Consider the following 12616-nt stretch of genomic DNA (forward strand, 5'->3'; position numbering starts at 1 on the left):
AAATAATAGAATATTTGGAAATTTAAAATGCAGTCATTAAAATAAAAATCTTACGGACTGATTAACAGCTTATGAAGAGATATTAGTAAATGACGATTGTTGTTTTTTAGGCGCTAAATGATGTCTGACTCTTTTGTGACACCATGGACTGTAGCCCTTCAGGTTCATCAGGTTCCATGGGATTTTTCAGGTAAGAATACTGGAGGTGGGTTGCCATTTTCTTCTCCAGAGCATCTTCCCAACCCACGGATCAAACGTGCCTCCTGCATTGCAGGCAGATTTTTTTTTTTTTTTTTAACCCCTGAGCCACCTGGGAAGATCTAGTAAATGAAGATATCTCTGAGAAAATTATACAGAAGTATGAAGAAGTAGGGAATGGAAAGTATGAATTAAGAAAAATGACAGGGTGCTCGCTTCGGCAGCACATATACTCAAAAATTGGAACGATACAGAGAAGATTAGCATGGCCCCTGCGCAAGGATGACATGCAAATTCGTGAAGCGTTCCATATTAAAAAAAAGAAAAAGAAAAAAGAAAAATGATAGGGACTTCCTTTGTGGTCCAGTGGTTGAGAGTCCGCCTTGCAATGCAGGAGACGCGATTCAGTCCCTGGTCTGGGAGGATCCCATGTGCTGGGGAGCAACTAAGCTTGTGTAGCATAACTGAGCCTGCGCATTGCAGCTACTGAAACCCGTGTGCCCTAGAGTCCTCCTCTGCCACAAGAGAAGCCACTGCAATGAAAAGCCAGCACACCGTAGCTAGAGAGCAGCCCCCACTCTTTGCAACTAGAGAAAGCCTGATGCAGCAATGAAGACCCAGTGCAGTCAAAAATAACTAAATAAATAAAATAATAAAAGGAAAATGAGGTTAGGATGAGAGTTTAATATGTTATTCAGTAAGATTCCCAACAAGCAAGATAAGAAAGTGAGAGACAAATTTGATGAGATAATGGTTGATAATTTCAAAACTTTCAAAGAATTGATGAAATAGTGTCTCAAAGCTGATAATCATGAATCTTAAGCAAAATAAAAAGAAGCATACTCTAGGTACACTGTGATAAATTGGAATACTGCAAAAACAAAGATAAAATCTAGAAAGGAATCAGATATAAAAGATAGATTACTTGCAAATAACTAATGGATCAGCAGTAGGACAACAAAAGATTTCTCAAGAACAGTGTGGAAGCCAGAAGTTAATTAAACAGTATCTTCAAGGAGCTGAGGAAAAAAACCAATAAACTTAGAATTTAATATGTAACTAAACTATCAATAGTTCCAAATAATGTAACTTTTCAGACAAAGATTGAGAAAATTTGCTTTTCATGATTTGTCAGTGAGAGACTAAAATATCCACATTAACTCTATACACTGTTTGAAGATGTATTCACATATATTATACATGTATCATATGCAGTACATGTAAGTGGTATAATTATAAAAACAAGCATGGGAATGAAAACACCTAATTCAAACTAGTGTTTTTCTGTGAGAGAAGAGAATGGAATTGGAGTTTCATTTGTATTTGTTAAGCTAGTGTATATGGGCATTCATTATATTTTTTAGACATTTTTTGGCTTACTTGAAATAAGTTTTAAAAGGGAGGATGGAGTTTTAAGAAGTGAATGATCTACAATATAAAACATTACATGAGAAAATGAGAACAGGAAATTCCACAGATCTGAATACTTAAAGCCCCTTGAATATGCTTCAGAGAATTGTTTAAGAGAAAGGAGAATGAAAACATCCTTTCCAGCCTGCTTACATCTATTCCTGTCATTTCTTCCCTCCTGTTACAGTGAGAGATGTTCCTCTGCCCATCGAAGTTCAGTCTTTTCCCCATATAGTCTGGATCTTACCTCTCCCACCTTTTTGGAGCTCATATATTTACCCCTGTCTCTCCTGTATTTTCATTTTCTCCTTTTCTGCAAGTTCCTTTCCAATATTTAAAACATGCTTAAATCTTTCCTGTTTTAAACTCCTATTCCACCTAATTGCTTCAAAACCAAATACTGCCTCTTTTCACTCTCACAATCCTATTTCTCTTGATGCTTTGGAACTGTGGTGTTGAAGAAGACTCTTGAGAGTCCCTTGGACAGCAAGGAAATCAAGCTGGTCAATTGTAAAAGAAATCAGTCCTAAATATTCATTCGAATGACTGATGATGAAGCTAAAGCTCCAATATGTTGGCCACCTGATGCAAAGAACTGACTCATTAGAAAAGACCCTGATGCTGGAAAGATTCAAGGCAGGAGGGGAAGTGGACAACAGTGGATGAGATACTCGGATGGCATCACTGACTGAATCTGAGCACACTCTGGGAGTTGGTGATGGACAGGGAAGCCTGGCATGCTGCAGTCCATGGGGTCCCAAAGAGTCGGACATGATTGAGTGACTGAACTGAACTGAATTATCTTCTTCTGTCAAATATCTTCAAAGAATTATCTCCAAGTAGTGTCTCAAAGTCTGTACCTCCTATTTACCTCTGAAACCACTCTAATGTAGCTCCTTTCTTCCCATTCCACAAAAAATTTTCTCAAGGTCACCAGTGATTTCTGTCTTGACCTTTTTACAATTACTTATTATTTCACACTACTTCCTTTTTATTCATCATTATAATAAATGTAGTATTTCTTGAACATTTACCATATGCCAGGCATTGTTTTAGGGTTCCCCAGGTGGCACTAGTGGTAAAGAAGCCGCCTGCCAATGTAGGAGACCTAAGAGATGTGGGTTTGATCCCCTGGAGAAAGAAATGGCAACCCACTCCAGTATTCTTGCCTCGAGAATCCTATGAGCAGAGGAGCCTGGTGGGCTATGGTGCCTAGGGTCACAAAGAGTTGGACACAAAGTACTTTATGTGCATTGTTGCCTTCTTGAAACTTCTCTTCCTTTGGTTTCCATGACATAACACTCCTCTGATTTTCCTTCTCAAGTAGATACTCTGGTTTCCTTACCCATTCTCATCTCTTTATCTTTAATAGAGATGAAGTTCCTCAAGGCATCATCTTTATTCTTCTATTCTTCTCACTTTATGCCATAGTTCTTGCTTCCACTGATATACATCTGTATATACACAGATGACTTTCAATTTTAGTTTCATCTCTTCCAGTAGTATTTAAGCATGTAGTTCTTCAAAAAGATAAGAACTCTTTTTTTTTTCGGTTAAATGTAACCACAATACCATTATCATATCTAAAACAAAATTAATAATAATTCCTTAATATTGGCAAATGCCTGCTCAGTTGGCAACTTCCCAGTTGTCTCATAAATATCATAAAATTCAGGTTCTAATCATGTTACTCACTTGGACCTCCTCAGTGGTACAGTGGTTAAGAATTCACCTGCCAGTGCAGGGGACACAGGTTCAACCCCTAGTTTGGGAAGATTCCACATGCCGCAGAGCAACTGGGCCCATGTGCCACAACTACTGAAGACTGCGTGCCCTAGAGCCCACATTCCTCAACTACTGAGTCTGTGTGCTGCAGCGACTGAAGCTCTTGTGCCAAGAGTTTGCACTGTGCAACAAGAGAAGCCACTGCAGTGAGAAGCCTGTGCATCACAAAGAGTAGCCGCCCGCTTGCTGAAACTGGAGAAAACCAATGTGCAGCAGCAAAGACCCAGGACAACCAGAAAGAAAATAATAATAATTTTTAAAAAGTTACTCACTTGATTGCAAGCCTTTAGTGGTTTCTCAGTATTCTTAGAATAAAGAACAAAATCTGTAACCCATCCTGCAGATACTGCATGATTTTTCCTGGTTTATCTAGTCAGTCAGATCAATAGAATTGAAGCTCAGTTTAGTTCAGTGGCTCAGTTGTGTCCAACTCTTTGGCACCCCATGAACTGCAGCACGCCAGGTTTCCCTGTCCATCACCAACTCCCGGAGCATGCTCAAATTCAGACGGTGATGCCATCCAACTATCTCATCCTCAGTCATTCCCTTCCCCTCCTGCCTTGAATCTTTCCAGCATCAGGGTCTTTTCTAATGAGTCAGCTCTTTGCATCAGGTGGCCAAAGTATTGGAGCTTCAGCTTCATCATCAGTCCTTCCAATGAATGTTCAAGACTGCTTTCCTTAATGATTGACTGGTTTGATCTCCTTGCAGTCCAAGGGACTCTCAAGAGTCTTCTCCAACACCACAGTTCAAAAGCATCAATTGTTTGGTGCTCAGCTTTTCTTTATAGTCCAATTCACATCCATACATGACTACTGGAAAAACCATAGAATTGAAGCTAGAAGCCTAAAATGTTGCTTCACATCTATTATCTTGAGTTGACATCTAATTGATAATAATAAGTCAAAAAGAAAAGAGAAATTGGACACTCATGGTGAAATTTTACTCTTTTGGAGCGTGTTTTGACCAAAACATGGAAGTTCAGAAATAATGATGAGGGAAATGATACAGACCTGCTCAGCTAAGGTAAAGACTCTAATGGAAAGACCTCAACAAACATTATCCTGGGCAAGTCTGCCATGTACACTACACAGCAAACTCTCAGGGTTTGGAGAAAATCCAATACAATTTAAATTGTTTTGTTATCCCTGGACAACCTTTACAAGGACAGACTGCCTAGACAGACCTCTTTACTATCAGCTAATTAGTTTACCTCTAAAGATGTGCAGACATGACTTAGTCTTCTGAGGCTGTCTACAGTTCTTTTCTCATAAGTGCAGTTTTTGCCTTTGTTCTTTGAGAGCACTCTAATGACTCTCTCCCTATACATGAAAAATTTTGTTTGTAGGTAAATAACTAAGTGTCTCTGAGTTGTTCTTTGATAATAAAAGCTTAGTCATGCTCTCAAATCTGTTCTTCCTCCACTCTTTCTCACCTTAATACTTCCACCAGCTCAGTTATTCACGATGGATATCTGGGAATATTTTCAATGCTTTCTTGTCCCTCATGCCTGGCTCCTTCCAGTATCCAGTTCTTCACCAAGATTTGAATCTGCTTTCACAATACATCTTGATGGCAACCACTATAGTCTGAGCCAAAACCATGTATTGTTTGGGCTTTTGAAACATTGTCCTAATTGGTCCTATTTGCCTTCCATACATTTATCTCCTTCCATTTCATTTCTCCAGGGAGTCAGAATGTTCTTTTAAAACCATGTCTTATCACATACCGTTCCCTGTTTAAGTACATCTAATAGATGGGTTCTATTATACCTATGATAAAATGGTAAATCCTAAATTCTTAACATGTCCTACTGTTGCACAAGGCCCTGCTTTATCTGGCCCCCCCACACGCCTCTCTAATCTCATGTGGTACTGTTGTCTCAACATTGTTAATTGGCTATCTGCCAATACAAAACAAAACGTTTTTAAAAAGTAAAATAAAATAAGCTCTTGGTGTAAAAAATTCTTTATAATAAGGGTATAGCACATATTAATTTCAGATAATAAATACTTATTTTGAACAAATGAATGAGTAAGATGTTTGGGGAAACATTTAGATCAGTGCATAACAGACAGTACTTAATTTGATTTTCCTTTTTCATTTTAAACATCTACATTGTCAGGAAGATCCCCTGTCAGGAAGATCTACATTGTCAGGAAATGGCAATCCACTCCAGTATTCTTGCCTGGAGAATTCCATGAACAGAGCAGCCTGGCAGGCTATAATCCGTGGGGTCGCAAAGAGTTGATGCAACTGAGTGACTATCATTCACGTTAGATATTGGTATTTTACTTAATGGAATGCTGTTAGGTTTTTAAAAAACTATGTGTTTTAAATCTTTTAGATGGCTACAGATGTCCACAGGGCTTTCCCGGTGGCTCAGTGGTCGAGAATTCACCTGTGATGCAGGAGACAGGAGACACAAGTTCAATCCTTGGGTTGGGAAGATCCCTTGGAGGAGTGCATGACAGCTCACTCCAATATTGCCTGTAGAATCCCATGGATAGAGGAGCCTGGCAGGCTGCAGTCCATAGGGTTGCAGAGTCAGATAGGATTTAATGCATGACTTAGCATGCATGAATGCACAGATGCCCACTAGATGTCAGCCTAACCCAGAATATTAATTCCTAAGAGCATCAGGTATTGAGCATGATTCCAGTGTTCAACTGAGCTGTTAGATTCCCATATTTTAAATTTAATGAAGGATAATATTTTGTGGATACTTTTGAATTTGAGACTGTTGATGCTCCATGCTTATATATTGAGTACTGAGGATATAATTCTCTTGTGTTGTAGAGGGTTAGAGAAATTTTGGATTCTTTATCAAAGAACTCTACCAATAATAAAATACTTATGAAATATAATAATAAGGTAATAATAACTCCTGATATTTTTCAGCACCACTTACATGCCAGCTCAGTTCAGTTCAGTTCAGTCACTCAGTCGTGTCCGACTCTTTGTTACCTCCTGAACTGCAGCACGCCAGGCCTCCCTGTCCATCACCAGCTCCCGGAGTCCACCCAAACTCATGTCCATTGAGTCGGTGATGCCATCCAGCCATCTCATCCTCTGTCATCCCCTTCTCCCACCCTCAATCTTTCCCAGCATTAGGGTCTTTTCAAATGAGTCAGCTCTTCGCATCAGGTGGCCAAAGTATTGGAGTTTCAGCTTCAACATCAGTGCTTCCAATGAACACCCAGGACTGATCTCCTTTAGGATGGACTGGTTGGATCCCCTTGCAGTCCAAGGGACTCTCAAGAGTCTTCTCCAACACCACAGTTCAAAAGCATCGATTCTTTGGTGCTAGCTTTCTTTATAGTCCAACTCTCACATCCATTCATGACTACTGGAAAAACCATAGCCTTGACTAGACGGACCTTTGTTGGCAATGTAATGTCTCTGCTTTTTAATATGCTATCTAGGTTGGTCATAACTTTCCTTCCAAGGAGTAAGTGTCTTTTAATTTCATGGCTGCAATCACCATCTGCAGTCATTTTGGAGCCCCCCAAAATAAAGTCAGCCACTGTTTCCACTGTTTCCCCATCTATTTGCCATGAAGTGATGGGACCAGATGCCATGATCTTAGTTTTCTGAATGTTGAGCTTTAAGCCAGCTTTCTCACTCTCCTCTTTTACTTTCATCAAGAGGCTCTTTAGTTCTTCTTCACTTTCTGCCAGAAGAGTGGTGTCATCTGCATATCTGAGGTTATTGATATTTCTCCTAGCAATCTTGATTCCAGCTTATGCTTCCTCCAGCCCAGCGTTTCTCATGATGTACTCTGCATATAAGTTAAATAAGCAGGGTGACAATATATAACCTTGATGTACTCCTTTTCCTATTTGGAACTGGTCCATTGTTCCATGTCCAGTTGTAACTGTTGCTTCCTGACCTGCATACAGATTTCTCAAGAGGCAGGTCAGGCGGTCTGGTATTCCCATTTGTTTCAGAATTTTCCACATGCCAGACACTTAGCTAAATGCTTAAATGTTTTATCTCATTAATCTCAACTAATAAATTAATACAGTAACTAAAGGTATCTTAATTTATTATAAAATCTTACAGAATAAATAGTATTACTAACCCCATTCAAAAAATGGAGTTTAAAGAGGTTGAGTAACTATTCTTAAGAACTCCAAAAGACATAGAATAACATATCATAATTATTTATAAAAATAAATATTTATAAAAAACAAAGACATTTTAACAATGGGGGACTTAAGCTTCCCTGGTGGCTCAGATGGTAAAGTGTCTGCCCACAATGTGGGATACCCGGGTTCAATCCCTGGGTACGGAAGATCCCTTGGAGAAGGAAATGGCAACCCACTCCAGTACTCTTGCCTGGAAAATTCCATGGATGGAGGAGCCTGGTAGGCTACAGTCCATGGAGTTGCAAAGTCAGACACGACTGAGTGACTTCACTTTCATTTAACATTTGTTGCCACTTGGAATTCAGGATTTTGTTTATATGACAACTAAATAAATGAATGTTCAAACTACCATACAATTGTGCTCATTTCAAATGCCAGCAAGGTAATGCTCAAAATCCTCCAATCTAGGCTTCAACAGTATGTGAACCAAGAACTTTCTTTTTGCTGTCATGAGATAGGCCTGTCTCACAAATACATCACATTTTGTTTGTCTAGCCTGCTACAGGGGGACAGTTAGATTGCTTCCACTTTTCACTCTTAAAAATTATGCTGTTAAAAAATTATGCTGTTGTGTATGTCTTTTTGTATTCTAGAACATAAATATAAAGATCTTTAAGAGATCTATCTTCTTGAAGATAAGATAGATCTTCTTTAAGAAATCTATCTATAAATGTCTGCATAGTTTTTTCATGAAAACTTGATGGATGTTATTGGGTGGAAATAGTATCTTTTTATTTTTAAAATCTGCATTTCTTTGGTTGACTTTGAGATTGAGATTCTTTTCCTAAGGTGACTGGCCTTTTAATTTTTCTTCTCCATATATTGACAATTCATATCCTTTGCCCGTTCTGGTGCAATTGTTGAAGTGTTGATTTTTTCTTTCTTTTTATCCCCCTTCACTTTAATTGAATCTGAAAATACCTGCCTACCTCTTAATTTGTCATAAACCTTCAGTATCTTTAAATTATTGTTTTCACTATCTTAATTTTTTTGTAATTAAAATTCAAATAACTGAAATCTTAGCATTGAGTATTTTAATATATGATTGTGATGTATTTCTTCATTTATTCAGCTTTTTAATTATTATTACTAATTTGTTGTTGTTAAGCTTCTAATGTCATGTCTGCCTCTTTGTGACTACATGGAATGCAGCATGCCAGGCTTCCCTATCCTTCACCGTCTCCCAGAGTATGCTCAAACTCAAGTCCATTGAATCAGTGATGCCATCCAACCATCACATCCTCTTTCATCCCCTTCTCCTCCTGCCTTCAATCTTTCCCAGCAACAGGGTCTTTTCAAATGAGTTGGCTCTTTGCATCAGGTGGCCAAAGTATTAGAGCTTCAGCTTTAGTGTCAGTCCTTCCAATGAATATTCAGGGTTAATTTCCTTTAGGATTGACTGGTTTAACCTCCTTGCTGTCCAAGGGACATGAATTTTGTGAATTGTTTTAATATCTAGGACAGAAATTCTTCCATTTTACTTTTTCAAAATTAGATTAGTTTTTCATGAACTTTTATTTCATCTAATTCAGATGATGTGCTTGTTAAATCTAGAATTTTTATTGAAGTTGATTTAGTTATGTATTGCCATAAAATGAATTACTCCATAACTTTGTGGATAAAACAATAAATAGTTTTAAATAAATAAATCTCTTAGCTCTGTGGATCAGGAATGCAAAAGCAGCTTAGTTGAATGATTCTGGCTTGAGGTCTGTCATAAGACTGCAACCAACATATCAACAGGGGCCACAGTCATCTAAAGGTTTGGGGCTGGGGGGTTCCTCTCCAAGTAGGTTCACTTACATAGCTGTCAAGTTGATACTTACGAGTTGGCAGCATCAGCTTCTTGTCACATCAGTCTTGTGATAGAGCTTCTTGAGTATGGTTACAACATGGAGGCTGATGTATGCTAGAGCAAGTAATCCAGGAGATAGCAAGGTAGAAGTTGCAATGCTATTTATATCCTAGTCTCAGAAGTCACATCCCAACATTCCTACAATATCCTATTGATTGCACAAGACAGCTGTCCTCAGTGTGGGAGGGGACTACATCAGGAAGGTCATACTGGAGGCTGTGTACCTCAGTCCACCCTCTGACTGCCAATTATTAATATCCCCACACACTTCAGCAAATTTCAAAAACTCAGCAGTGTCTACAGGACCCGAAAAGATCAGTTTTCATTCCAATCCCAAAGAAGGGCAATGCCAAGGAATGTTCAAACAACCATACAGTTATGCTCATTTCACATGCTTACAAGGGTATGCTCAAAACCCTGCAAGTTTGGCCTCAGCAGTATGTGAACTGAGAAAGTCCAGATGTACAAGCTGAGTTTCTAAGAGGTAGAGGACCAGAAGTTGAATTGCTAGCATTTGTTGGATCATAGAGAAAGCAAGGGAATTCCAGGAAAACATCTACTTCTTCTTCATTGATTACCCCAAAGCCTTTGAGTGTGTGGGTCACAATGAGCTGTGGAAAATTCTTAAAGAGATGGGAATACCAGACCACCTTACTTGTGTCCTATGAAACCTGTATGTGGGTCAAGAAGTGACAGTTAGAACCGGACACGGAACAAATGACTGGTTCCAAATTGGAAAATGAGTATGACAAGGCTGTATGTTGTCACCCTGCTTATTTAACTTACATGCAGAGTACATCATGAGAAACACTGGGCTGGATGAAGCACAAGCTGGAACAAGATTTCCAGGAGAAATAACAACCTCAGATATGCAAATGATACCCCTCTAATGTCAGAAAGTGAAGAGGAACTAAAGAGCCTCTTGATGAGGGTAAAAGAGGACAGTAAAAAATCTAGCTTGAAACTCAACATCCAAAAAACTAAGATCATGGCATCTGGTTCCATCACTTCATGGCAAATAGAAGGGGGAAAAATTGGAAACAATGACAGACTTTATTTTCTTGGGCTCCAAAATCACTGTGGATAGTGACTACAGTCATGAAATTAAAAGATGCATACTCCTTGGAAGGAAAGCTATGATAAACCTAGACAGCATATTGAAGAGCAGAGATATCACTTTGCTGACAAAGGTCAGTCTAGTCAAAGCTATGGTTTTTCCAGTAGTCATGTACAGTTGTGAGTTGGACCATAAAGAAGGCTGAGCACTGAATTGATGCATTTGAGTTATGATGCTGGAGAAGATGCTTGAGAGTCCCTCGGACTGCAAGGAGATCAAACCAGTCAATCCTAAAGGAAATCAACCCTGAATATTCATTGGAAGGACTGATGCTGAAACTGAAGCTCCAATACTTTGGCCCCTGATGTGAGGAGCCGACTCGTTGGAAAAGACCCAGATGCTGGGAAAGATGGAAGGCAAAAGGAGAAGGAGGTGGCAGAGGATGAGATGGTTAGACAGCATCACTGAATCAATGGACATGAATTTGAGCAAACTCTGGGAGATAGAGGAGGACAGAGGAGCCTGGCATGCTGCAGTTCATGGGGTCGCAAAGAGTCAGAGATGATTTAGCGATTGAACAACAGCATGCAAAATAGACTCACCCTTCTCACAAGACTCTTCTAACCTCCTCCCACTACAGAATCAGCTTGAAGTCCAGAATCTCATCTAAATTAGGTCCAGAGGTCATGAGGCTTCTTGGGTATATTTCTTAAGTACAGTTTTTTGAGTACAGTTTCTTTTGATTTGGAGATTTGTGGACTTAAGAGAGGGAGACAAGAATCATTGAGGGTCAGTCTTAAAAGATGCTGCTGCTGCTGCTGCTGCTACGTCGCTTCAGTCGTGTCCGACTCTGTGCGACCCTATAGATGGCAGCCCACCAGGATCCCCTGTCCCCGGGATTCTCCAGGCAAGAACACTGGAGTGGGTTGCCATTTCCTTCTCCAGTGCATGAAAGTGAAAAGTGAAAGTGGGTTGCCATTTCCTGCTCCAGCTTAAAGATGACTATCACAAAATTTCACTTAACATTTATTGTAAGACAGGTCTGCTGGAGACTAATTCCTTCTGTTTTTGTTTGAGAAAGTATTTCTTCACTTTTATTTTTTTGTTTGGAATGAAAGAGCCTTTAAATTCTATAATGCATTACAATTTTCAAAAGTTTTATATATATGATTTTATATAATGTCTTAATAAGCCCTTTTCAGCCCTCTATCCCTATATTGCCTTACCCCTTTCCTTCTCACACTAACTACTAACTTGTTCTTTATGTCTGTGAGTTTGCTTCTTTTTTGTTTTATTCACTAGTTTGTTATATTTTTAAGATTCCACTTATGAATATCATATATAAATATAAATTTCATGTGAATATCATACAGTATTTGTTTTTGTTTGTCTGACTTATTTCACATTAACATAATGCCCTCCACGCCCATCCATGCTGCTGCAAATGGCAAACTTTCATTCTTTTTTATGGCTTTGTAGTATCCCATGGAATGTATGTATATATGCACCACATCTTTCTTCATTCACCTGTTGATGAACACTTAGGTTGCTTTCATACTTTGGCAAATGTAAATAACACTTCTGTGAACATTGGGGTGCATATATCTTTTCAAATGAGTGTTTTTGGTTTTTTTTGGATATATACCCAGGAGAAGAATTGCTGTGTCATACGATGGCTCTATTTTTAGTTTTTTTGGAAACCTCCATGTTTTTTCCCACAGTGTCTGCTTCAATTTACATTCCCACCAATAGTGTGTGAGTGTTCTCCTTTCTCCACATCCTTTTCAGCATTTATTTGTGTATTTTTTTTTTTTGACCATAGCCATGCTGATGAGTTTGGGGTGATGTCTTATTATGGTTTTGATTTGCATTTTTGTGATGATTAGCAATGTTGAGCTTCTTTCCATGTGTTTGTTGGCCATCAGCATTTTCTCCTTGGAAAAATGTCTATTCAGTTCTGCCTATTTTTTAATTGAATTGTTTGTGTTTTTGTATTGACTTGTGTGAGCTCTTTAAATCTGTTGAATATTAACCCCTTACCAATCATATCATTTGCAAATATCTTCTTCCATTCAGTTCGTTTTTATTGTTGTTGTTTTGTCCATGGTTTCCTTTGCTGTGCAAAAGCTTTTGAATTTTATTAGGTCACATTTGTCTATT

The 12616-nt window shown here is 38.7% G+C and overlaps 1 non-coding gene across 1 annotated transcript; it reads left to right on the forward strand.

Annotated features, from left to right (window-relative positions):
- The first annotated feature begins 406 nt into the window (after positions 1-406).
- On the forward strand, positions 407-515 carry LOC122437455. The gene has a single exon (XR_006268280.1). It is a non-coding gene; the product is annotated as a U6 spliceosomal RNA (small nuclear RNA).
- The last annotated feature ends 12101 nt before the right edge of the window (positions 516-12616 follow it).

The sequence above is a fragment of the Cervus canadensis genome, chromosome 2 (genome assembly GCF_019320065.1).
Source record: "Cervus canadensis isolate Bull #8, Minnesota chromosome 2, ASM1932006v1, whole genome shotgun sequence".
NCBI classification, from domain to species: Eukaryota; Metazoa; Chordata; class Mammalia; order Artiodactyla; family Cervidae; genus Cervus; species Cervus canadensis.